Below are 8,947 nucleotides of genomic sequence, written 5' to 3'. Positions count from 1 at the left end.
GTGGTACAATCAAATCCATATGGTGGATTTGATCAGCATCGGGGTCTTACCATCAAATATTCGTGAGTAACTCTTCTGGTTTCATTTTTGTTACTATGAAAATACCTTAATAAAAAGAAACTAGTGGAGAAAAAGATTCTTTTACTTCAAGTTTCAGGCCATTATTGAGGAAAAGTCACAATGGTAAAATTTGGGCATTTCCCATCCACAGTCAAGAACAGAGAGAATGTATGCATACATACTTGCTTCTTAGTGCTCAAGTCAATTTCTCTACTCATACACAATCTAGGACTCCCTGTCATTGGTGCCACCCAAAGTGGGCTAAGTGGAAGCCAGCCACATGAACTAAGGTACTCAAAACAATTCCATATAGATAAGACCACAGGCTAGCAGCATGTAGACAATTTCTCATTGAGGTGCTATTTGCATGCGGTTCTAAGTTGTATCAGGTTGAAAATTAAAACTAAACAACTCCATCCTTTGTCAACTTTACACACAAACACATCGGTTTCTTTGTCTTTTCTTTTTTTCAGTACGAAGAATATATTTTACTTCGAGAAGAGTGAAAGGAACAAATGCAATTTATGTAGCTCATTAAAAGGTACAAATGCTTTCTGTTACATGTAAACAATGACAGTAGAATGGTGTGGCCTACTTAGTTCCTGTAAAATCAGCAGACTTTGAAGTGTAGCACTTGAACGAAGTGTTACTGCAAGAAGTTACCACCCAAAGGTTATGTCCTTAATATATGTGTCGATATGCCAGCATTTAGGTGAGACTTTCAAAAACTAAACACCGTGTAGGTCTAGGCAAAACTAAAGAATGGGGGTTGGGGATTTAGGTCAGTGGTAGAGAGCTTGCCTAGCAAGCACAAGACCCCGGTTCAGTCCCCAGCTCTGAAAAAAGAAAAAAAAAGAAAAAAAAACCCTAAAGAATGGAGAATGTGAGGGGGCTGGAGAGATGGCTCAGTGGTTAAGAGCGCTGACTGCTCCTCCAGAGGTCCTGAGTTCAAATCCCAGCAACCACATGGTGGCTCACAACCATCTGTAATGAGATCTGATGCCCTCTTCTGGTGTGTCTGAAGACAGCTACAATGTATATAATAAATAAATAAATAAATCTTTAAAAAAAAGAATGGAGAATGTGAGGCAATATAGTGCAAGGTACACAGTATATGTACCCATATATTATATATAAATGGCTATGAAACTCTCCCATAGTTAAACCTCAATGTGTTTTTATTATTTATTTTCACCTCTTATTGAAAATAGATTATTTTTTCTCACATAATATATCCTGAGTATAATTTCCCCTCCCTCTACTCTTCCCAGTTCCTCCCCACATTCCTTCTTATTCAGATCCACCCCCTTTCTGTCTCTCACTGAAAACCGAACAAGCTTCTAAGAGATACTAATGAAGTATAATAAAACAAAAACTAACGCATCGAAATAGGACATACTAAGCAAACAAAGAAAAGGAAAAGATCCCAAAAGAAGGCAAAAGAAACAGAGATCCACTTGTTATTACACTCAGGAACCTCATAAAACCACTAAGCTGGAGGCCATAATATACACCCAAAGGACATGTAGGATGAATATATAGATAGAGATATATAATATTTTTAGAGTGCTGACATAACATTATGATGCCACTGAATTCATTTTCTGTTGGCCATCTACTAGTGGGCAGGTAGCCTGCCCTTAAGAGTTGTTTTCCCAGTGAGACTCCCTTAGAGAAAACTAGATTTTCACTTGCAAGTAATTATCAATTAGAGATATCTTCTGGGCTAGGGGCTGGAGCATGTGTACACGTCTTTCAGCACTAGGATCCATCTGGTGCAGACCCATGGAGACCCTGTGCTTGCTGTCTTAGTCTCTGTGAGGTCATATGTGCATCAAACATGTTGATTTAGAGGGCCTTCTTTTCTTGGTGTCCTCCATCCCCTCTGGCTGTTACACTCTTTCTGTCTCCTCTTCCACAGGGTTCTCTGTGTCAGGTATGGGTTCCATCTCATGGAATGGGCCTTAAGTTTAATTGGGTATTAATTAGCTCGTTCCTTCCACAAGCGTTGGGCCACCATTGCCCTAGCATACCTTGATGGCAGGACATCATTGTACACCAAAGGATTTGTGGCTGGATTGGCGTTTATGTTTCTCTTTCGGTACATACACAGTGTCTTCCTATACCAAGGGTATTAGCACAAAGGGCTGAAGTGTCTGTGTAGGCACCAACTCAAATTCTCCATGTTCAATGGCTTTTGAAGGCGCTATCTTTGGCAATGGGTTCTTGCTGTCTGTGGAGAATAACCTATACTCTTGGCAACAGCTTGGGTTGCTTAGAGGTTTCCATGGGACACCTTTAGCCAACCTCTAGATATAACCCAATCCCACTACTGGGAGCTTCATTTGTTGACAAGAAATGTCCAGCTGAGGCTTTGTCTCCCCCATTATTTGGCAATTTCATTTAGATTGCCTTCATATATGCTTATATTTCAGGAAGTTCTACTGTATTAGGTTTCCCTAGTACCCCTCAAATGAACCTTAATTTTAGCTGTCTTTTGCAATATTCCCTCCCCTGTGCCACTCCTCTCCCCCTATCAACCTGATTCTTCCATTCTAGGCCCTCCAGCCATTCATAACTATGTCTTCTAGGGCTAGAGTGATGGTTAAGAGCATCTGCTGCTCTTCCAGAGGTCCTTAGTTCAGTCCTAGCAGCCACATGGTGGCTCACAACCATTTAAAATGTAATCTGATGGCCTTTTCTGGCATGCAGGTGTACATGCAGACAGAGCACTGATATACATTTAATTAAGTAAGTAAACCTTGAAAAACATCTGTTTAGTCCATTTCCCTTTCCTAGGAAGTTCTGTCCGCTTCCTGTAATTCCTTACTCTAAGTCTATTTCTAACCTCTGTGGTTCTACAGACTGTAGACAAGGGTGCTCTGGCTAAGCTGTTGGAGGCTACTAGGACCGATTATAATGACAGATATGATGAGATCCATCTGCACTGGGAGGCACCGTCCTGGGTCCTAAGTCTGTGGCTCGCACTGCCGTGCTGGGAAAGGCAAGAACCCACCACGAAACTAGGTTAAATGTACACTGCCAAGTTTTCTGTACATAAATATAATTACAAAATTTAGAAAAAGAAAATCTAGGGAAGAATACATTATAATCTGAGTCATGTATTAATGAACACGACAGAGGTTGGTCTATGGTCAACTACCTAAACAGTTCCCAGGTCCCTGTGGTCTCCATAGCAAGTTGGACAGAGTCAGTCTGGTCATCAGACCCAGAAGACGAGAAGCTTTCTCCTGTGGAGTAGATAGGTGTGGCATGAGGAATGACCCACCTTGACTTAGGCAATATGAGACATTTGACTTCAGGGTAACCTTTTTGTCCATAGTGTAGGCCAAGACCTTGCAGTGGACAAGGCAATCGAGCAGTGTTTCTCAGCGGTTATCACAATCTAGGCAGAATCTTCTGTTGTCTTTTTGGAGACCCAGGGGGATGGCACAGGAGGTAAGCTATCAGGCTTTGGGAGTTTCTGTCTGTCATAAGCTTTTTAAAAAGATTTCTTTACTTATTTTACTTATATGAGTACACTGTAACTGTCTTCAGACACACCAGAAGAAGGTATCAGATCCCATTACAGATGGTTGTGAGCCACCATGTGGTTGCTCGGAATTGAACTCAGGACCTTTGTGCCATCTCTCAAGCCCTGTCATAAGGTTAAACTTATTACATTTAGCAGATCTCTGACAAGATTGAGAGCAATATCTATTAAGCACAATCGGAGTCAGACAACCTGTGTTTGTTTAATTACATGTTTGAGAATTTATCTAGCAAATAGAGCACACTATAACTTAATGGCAGTAGCAAAACTAAGGCTATATATATATATATACATATATATATATATATGTATATATATATGTATATATATATATATATGATCTTTAACCTTTATACTGTTTACACGTCTTGGCCATGCGGTTATGTATCAGCAGAGAAAAACACATGAAGAGACACACTTGCAAAGAGATAAATGGCCGAGTTGTGTCTAGTGTACACTTGGCTTAGAGCTGATGTGGACCAGAATAGAAAGAAACCAGAGAGCTAAGAGCTGTGGCATGGGCTGTGGGCAGGGACAGAAAGCAAGTGCACCTAGACAGGTTCAGGCCCACCTGGCTGAGGGGCTTCAGCCTGGGGCTGCATAGAAGGTAGCTGAGGCGGCAGAATCAAGAGGGCAGGGCGGCACCTGCGCAAGCAAGCAGGGCGGGGCTAGAGGTAGCTCAGCAGCAATCCCAGACAGGACAAGATAGTGAGTTCAAGAGGGCACAGAGGGTGGAGCAGGAACGTCTCAGCAGGATAGGGTCCCGGGCAGAGCTCAGGGTGGGGGTAGGGAAGGTGGGGGTGGGGGAGGTGGCTGCTTTTCTCTGGCTGCAGAATAAAAGGGCAGGGTGACGCCAGGCTGGTCCTACAGGGACAAGCTCCCTGCTCAAAACAGGAAGCCCCAGGCCCATCCCATAGGAATCTGCAGGGGAAGGGAGGTACCTGAGTAGCATTCTGTCTCCTAGCAACTCAGCTCAAGCCCTGCGAGAAAGCTCAGGGCCACTGCCACGAAATGCCAGAGAGGAGTTGAGCAGGCAGGGGGCGAGGAGAATGTGGAGGGCTGAGGCAGGAGGCACCAGAGCGAGAACAAGAGAGAAAACGAGATTAAGAACAAGAGCCAGAGCAGAGAGCGAGAGCGAGCGAGCGAGCGAGCCAGCGAGAGAGAGAGAGAAATAGAGAGAGAGGAGAGAGAGGGGAGAGAGGGGAGGGGGAGGGAGGGAGAGAGAGAGAGAAAATGCATTCGCATCTAGACAGAAGTGCAGAACAGAGTCCCAAGCAGCAGAAGTGTGTGTGTGTGTGTGTGTGTGTGTGTGTGTGTGTGTGTGTGTGCGCGCGCGCGCGCGCCTGTTGGGGGGGAGGGCTGCTTTTCCAGCATCTCATTGACAGAATGGGGAGGGGGATCGTACTGATCTCCAGTAAGAGAGTTGTTTTTAAAGCGCTAGTTAAGTGGCCATGTAGCGATATTGCTTGCTAGGTACTGTGAATTAGACCCGGAGATGCCCCAGTAAGACGAAGTCCAACCCTTTTTAGGTATGGACATTATTAAAATGTTCCTACTGGTATCCCGAAAACAAAATTAATAACATACAAACAAAGGAGTTCAGGAACAGCTTGAGAAGAAGGGGTCACGAAAACCACTTCTGAGAAGAGGAGGGGTCACCCAAAGGTTAGAGGTCCTAGAACGAGTGTTGTGTTTTATAAAAAGATAAAGAGAGAAGGAATATGTTTGGTGGGTGTGCAGTCAGGTGCGGAGAAAGGGTGTGAGTCCACAGGCCCATGCAGAGACATTCCTTCCCCCTGAGGGACCAGCCACACAACATGGGAGAGGGGAGTTTTGAGGGTAGTAGAGACAGAGAGACAGAGTAGAGGACAGAGAGAAAGAATAGAGGAGTAGAGGCTGGCCATGAGCACGTGGAGAGAGAGGGGAAGGGGAAATGAGAGAGAAGGGGGGAAGGGGCAAGAGGACAAAGCCAGAGCAAGAGCAAGAGAGTGAGGAGGGGGCAAGCAGCCCCTTTTATAGTCAGTCAGGCATACCTGGCCCTTGTTGGGTAACTGTGGGGTGGAACTTAGACAAAATGCTAAGGATGAGGGTCAAAAGACCAGTCATAAAGGCTGAATGTCCCCATCCTCCAGGACAGCACAGGGGGTGACTGCAAGCTTAAGGACCCTCCCTTGGGACCAATGGGGGGAGAGCAGGGCTTACCAGTTCTCAGAAGTTTGGGTGGATAGGTCTACTGAGTGATGGCTCTCCATGTGGCAGTGGGGGATGTGAACCTTCAACTTTCTAAATCCAAGTCACTAGGCACCAATGTTGTGTTTTATATAAAGAAGCCAGGGATGTGTTGGTGGAGGCATAGTATAGTAAGGCAGTGCCTCTTTGGGTCCATGCTAAGGCATCTCTCCCCCCTGAGGTACCAGCCACAGGAGTATATAGTATAGACTTTATTTAAGGCATGGGGAGGGGAGTTGAGGGGGTAGTAGAGACAGAGGAAGGCAGAGAGAAAGAATGTGTAGAGGAGTAGAGGCTGGCCATGAGCATGTGGAAAGAGAGGGGGGGAGGTGAATCGGGAGAAAGGAACAGAGAGGAAGAGAGGAAGAAGAGCAAGAGGAGAAAAGAGGAGGGGAGAGGGGAGGGGAGGGGAGGAGAGGAGAGGAGAAAAGAAGAGAAGAGAAGAGAAGAGAAGAGGAGCGAAGAGAAAAGGAGAGGAGAGGAGAGGAGAGGAGAGGAGAGGAGAGGAGAGGAGAGGAGAGGAGAGGAGAGGAGAGGAGAGGAGGGGGCAAGCAGCCCCTTTTATAATGAGTCAGGCACACCTGGCTATTGCCAAGTAACTATGGGGCAGAGCTTAAAAGAAATGTCAACAGTCCCTATGTCCAGCATGGGCCCTTAGATAAGTGAAGAGGAAGCTGCCTATCCCCCAGAAAAGAGAGGTAGGCCTTTTATTCTCTAGGGACATGCTACCTCTTCCCCAACATGGCTCAAGGAAGGTGGTTTCATTAGCAGCTCCCAGATGCCTCCCAACCTGGAGAGAAAAGCTCCATGTTTACCCTTTAGTTCCCAGTTTGCTTCTGCCACCTGCTGGAAGGAAATGGGAGGCTGCAGAGCAAACACATGGGCACCTTTAAAAACTTGGGAAGCCTAGTCAGTGATTGTAGAACAAGGCCCTTGGTGAGGGGATGGGAAGAAACTTCCAGAGTTCTGCAAGCCAGGCCAGGGGCACAATGCCTCTTTAATGCCATGAGGCTGTAGACATAGAAGACCTTCCCATCCCTTCCTCCTGGAGTTTCACAAAAGTGGAGCAGAAGACATAGCTGCAGAAGCATGCTGTCCATGCTAGTGATGGTTGTCATCCTGCTTTCCTGACTTCCGAGAAACTCAGACCCAGGAAGGCTGAACTCTAAGAGGCTCAAAAAGATGATTAGCTCACAGAAAGTCAGAGTGTCCTTGGTCAAATTGGGTATATGCCCAGTGTTTTAATTTTCGCAAGGCAAAGTGGGCTTTATATTCCCAAATACATCACTCACTCAATTTCCAACATCTATAATACTTTCCAGTAAGACTTAGGGCTGCAGAATAACAGAACAAGAAGGAAAATAGAAGAAGAGCTTCATTTTGCATATTAAAAGTAGCTACCTTTCTGACCAGTTCTGTATTTGTCCTGAGGTTTAAACAGAGCAGAAGGAACAGATTTCAATGTTGTTCAATTTGAAAATGGGAGTAGGAATCGAAAATGGGAGTAGGAATCTTTTCAGAGATAGCCAGTTTAGGGGTCTAGACTTAAAGGGCCTGTGCAAAGGCCATATTTCTGAGAAAAAGACACATCTAGAGAAGCAATTTGCAAGGGAAAAGGCAAAGTTTGAGGACAACAGGGATGACATATAGGAATCAGTTGAACTCTGGCTTGAAATATAATGGAAATGATTTCTTCTAAACCAGAATTTATATTCTCTCTCTCTCTCTCTCTCTCTCTCTCTCTCTCTCTCTCTCTCTCTCTCTCTGTGTGTGTGTGTGTGTGTGTGTGTGTGTGTGTGTGTGTAACTAGAGCAAGTAAGCCATGATGAGCAAGCCAGTAGGCAGCACCCCTCCATGGCCTCTGCATCAACTCCTGCTTCCAAGTTCCTGCCCTATTTGAGTTCTTGTCCTGACTTCCTTTGATGATGAACAGTGATGATGAAACATATGTCAAACAAACCCTTGCCTCTCCAACTTGCTTTGGTCATGATGTTTCATTATAGCAATAGTAACCATAACTTGAACATCTCCTCTGATGTCATGATTAAGCCGCCAAATAAAAAACTTTCTGAATATAGCTTTACATTTACTGATTAGGTCATTAGGATTTGAGATGTCTGTTACTTATAATACAGTGTTTCTAACTAGTATAGGTCTGATGGCATTTTGAGGGGGAGGGGGTTAATAAAGTCCCAAATATGAAATGAGTATATGTATTAGGTAAGTTTTAAGGATTTATTCCAGTATTTATTCCACAATCACAATCAGTATTATTCCACAAGTCAGTGATGAGGCTACAGAGAAAGCCCAAGGGAGGGGGGCATGTAATCTGTTCTGATAGAGTAGCATTTGTTTTCCAGACACATGCTTATCAGTTTGTCACTCTTGCTAGACAACTAAGTCAGAAGAAGAAACAGCCATTTGCTCAAATCATCAGTCATGGCATCTCATGACTTTCATATTTATTATAACCCACAATGGTTGGCTGTATACTTCCTTCTCTTTGTTATACAACAAATTCCTTGAAGTTTGGGACGGTCAGGCATCATTTCTGCACCATTCTGTGAACAAATAGGACACTCAAAAACTGAGGGATAGAAAGTAAGTTATCAAAATTTTTGACATATACCATTTTGAGGATTTTCATTTCATGTTCTAATGCAGTCTTTGCATGTGTAATTTTGATGGGAGGATATTATATTAGTTCCACCAATATGATTCCTATAATAACTGCCCACATGGTGTTAGAAGGAACAATACATGTTCTTAAAATGGTTTAATAATAATTGAATCCTTCAGTTCATAGCATATTAATGCCAGCTGAATTGTTACTATTCTCCTTGATCAGACAACAAGACCATACCACTTACATGGTTTCCTAGTAGAATTATTTACATTTAAAATTATTCACATTCTTACATACAAGGAGTTCTCTATGCTCTGTTAGTTTTCATATTTATTTTAAGGATAAAATTTACCTAATACACAAAGAACTTTTCCAGTGTTCAGTTGAGTGGCTTATAATATTTTCATTATTCTAGACATCCATCATCTCTCTGGAGTTTGAAATCCTTTCATCATCTAGAAACAACTCCTGCTCACAAT

The sequence above is a fragment of the Rattus norvegicus genome, chromosome X (assembly GCF_021556685.1).
Source record: "Rattus norvegicus strain SHRSP/BbbUtx chromosome X, alternate assembly SHRSP_T2T, whole genome shotgun sequence".
Classification (NCBI taxonomy): Eukaryota; Metazoa; Chordata; class Mammalia; order Rodentia; family Muridae; genus Rattus; species Rattus norvegicus.
The sequence above is the reverse complement of the archived record's forward strand: the minus strand, read 5'-3'. Positions refer to the sequence as shown.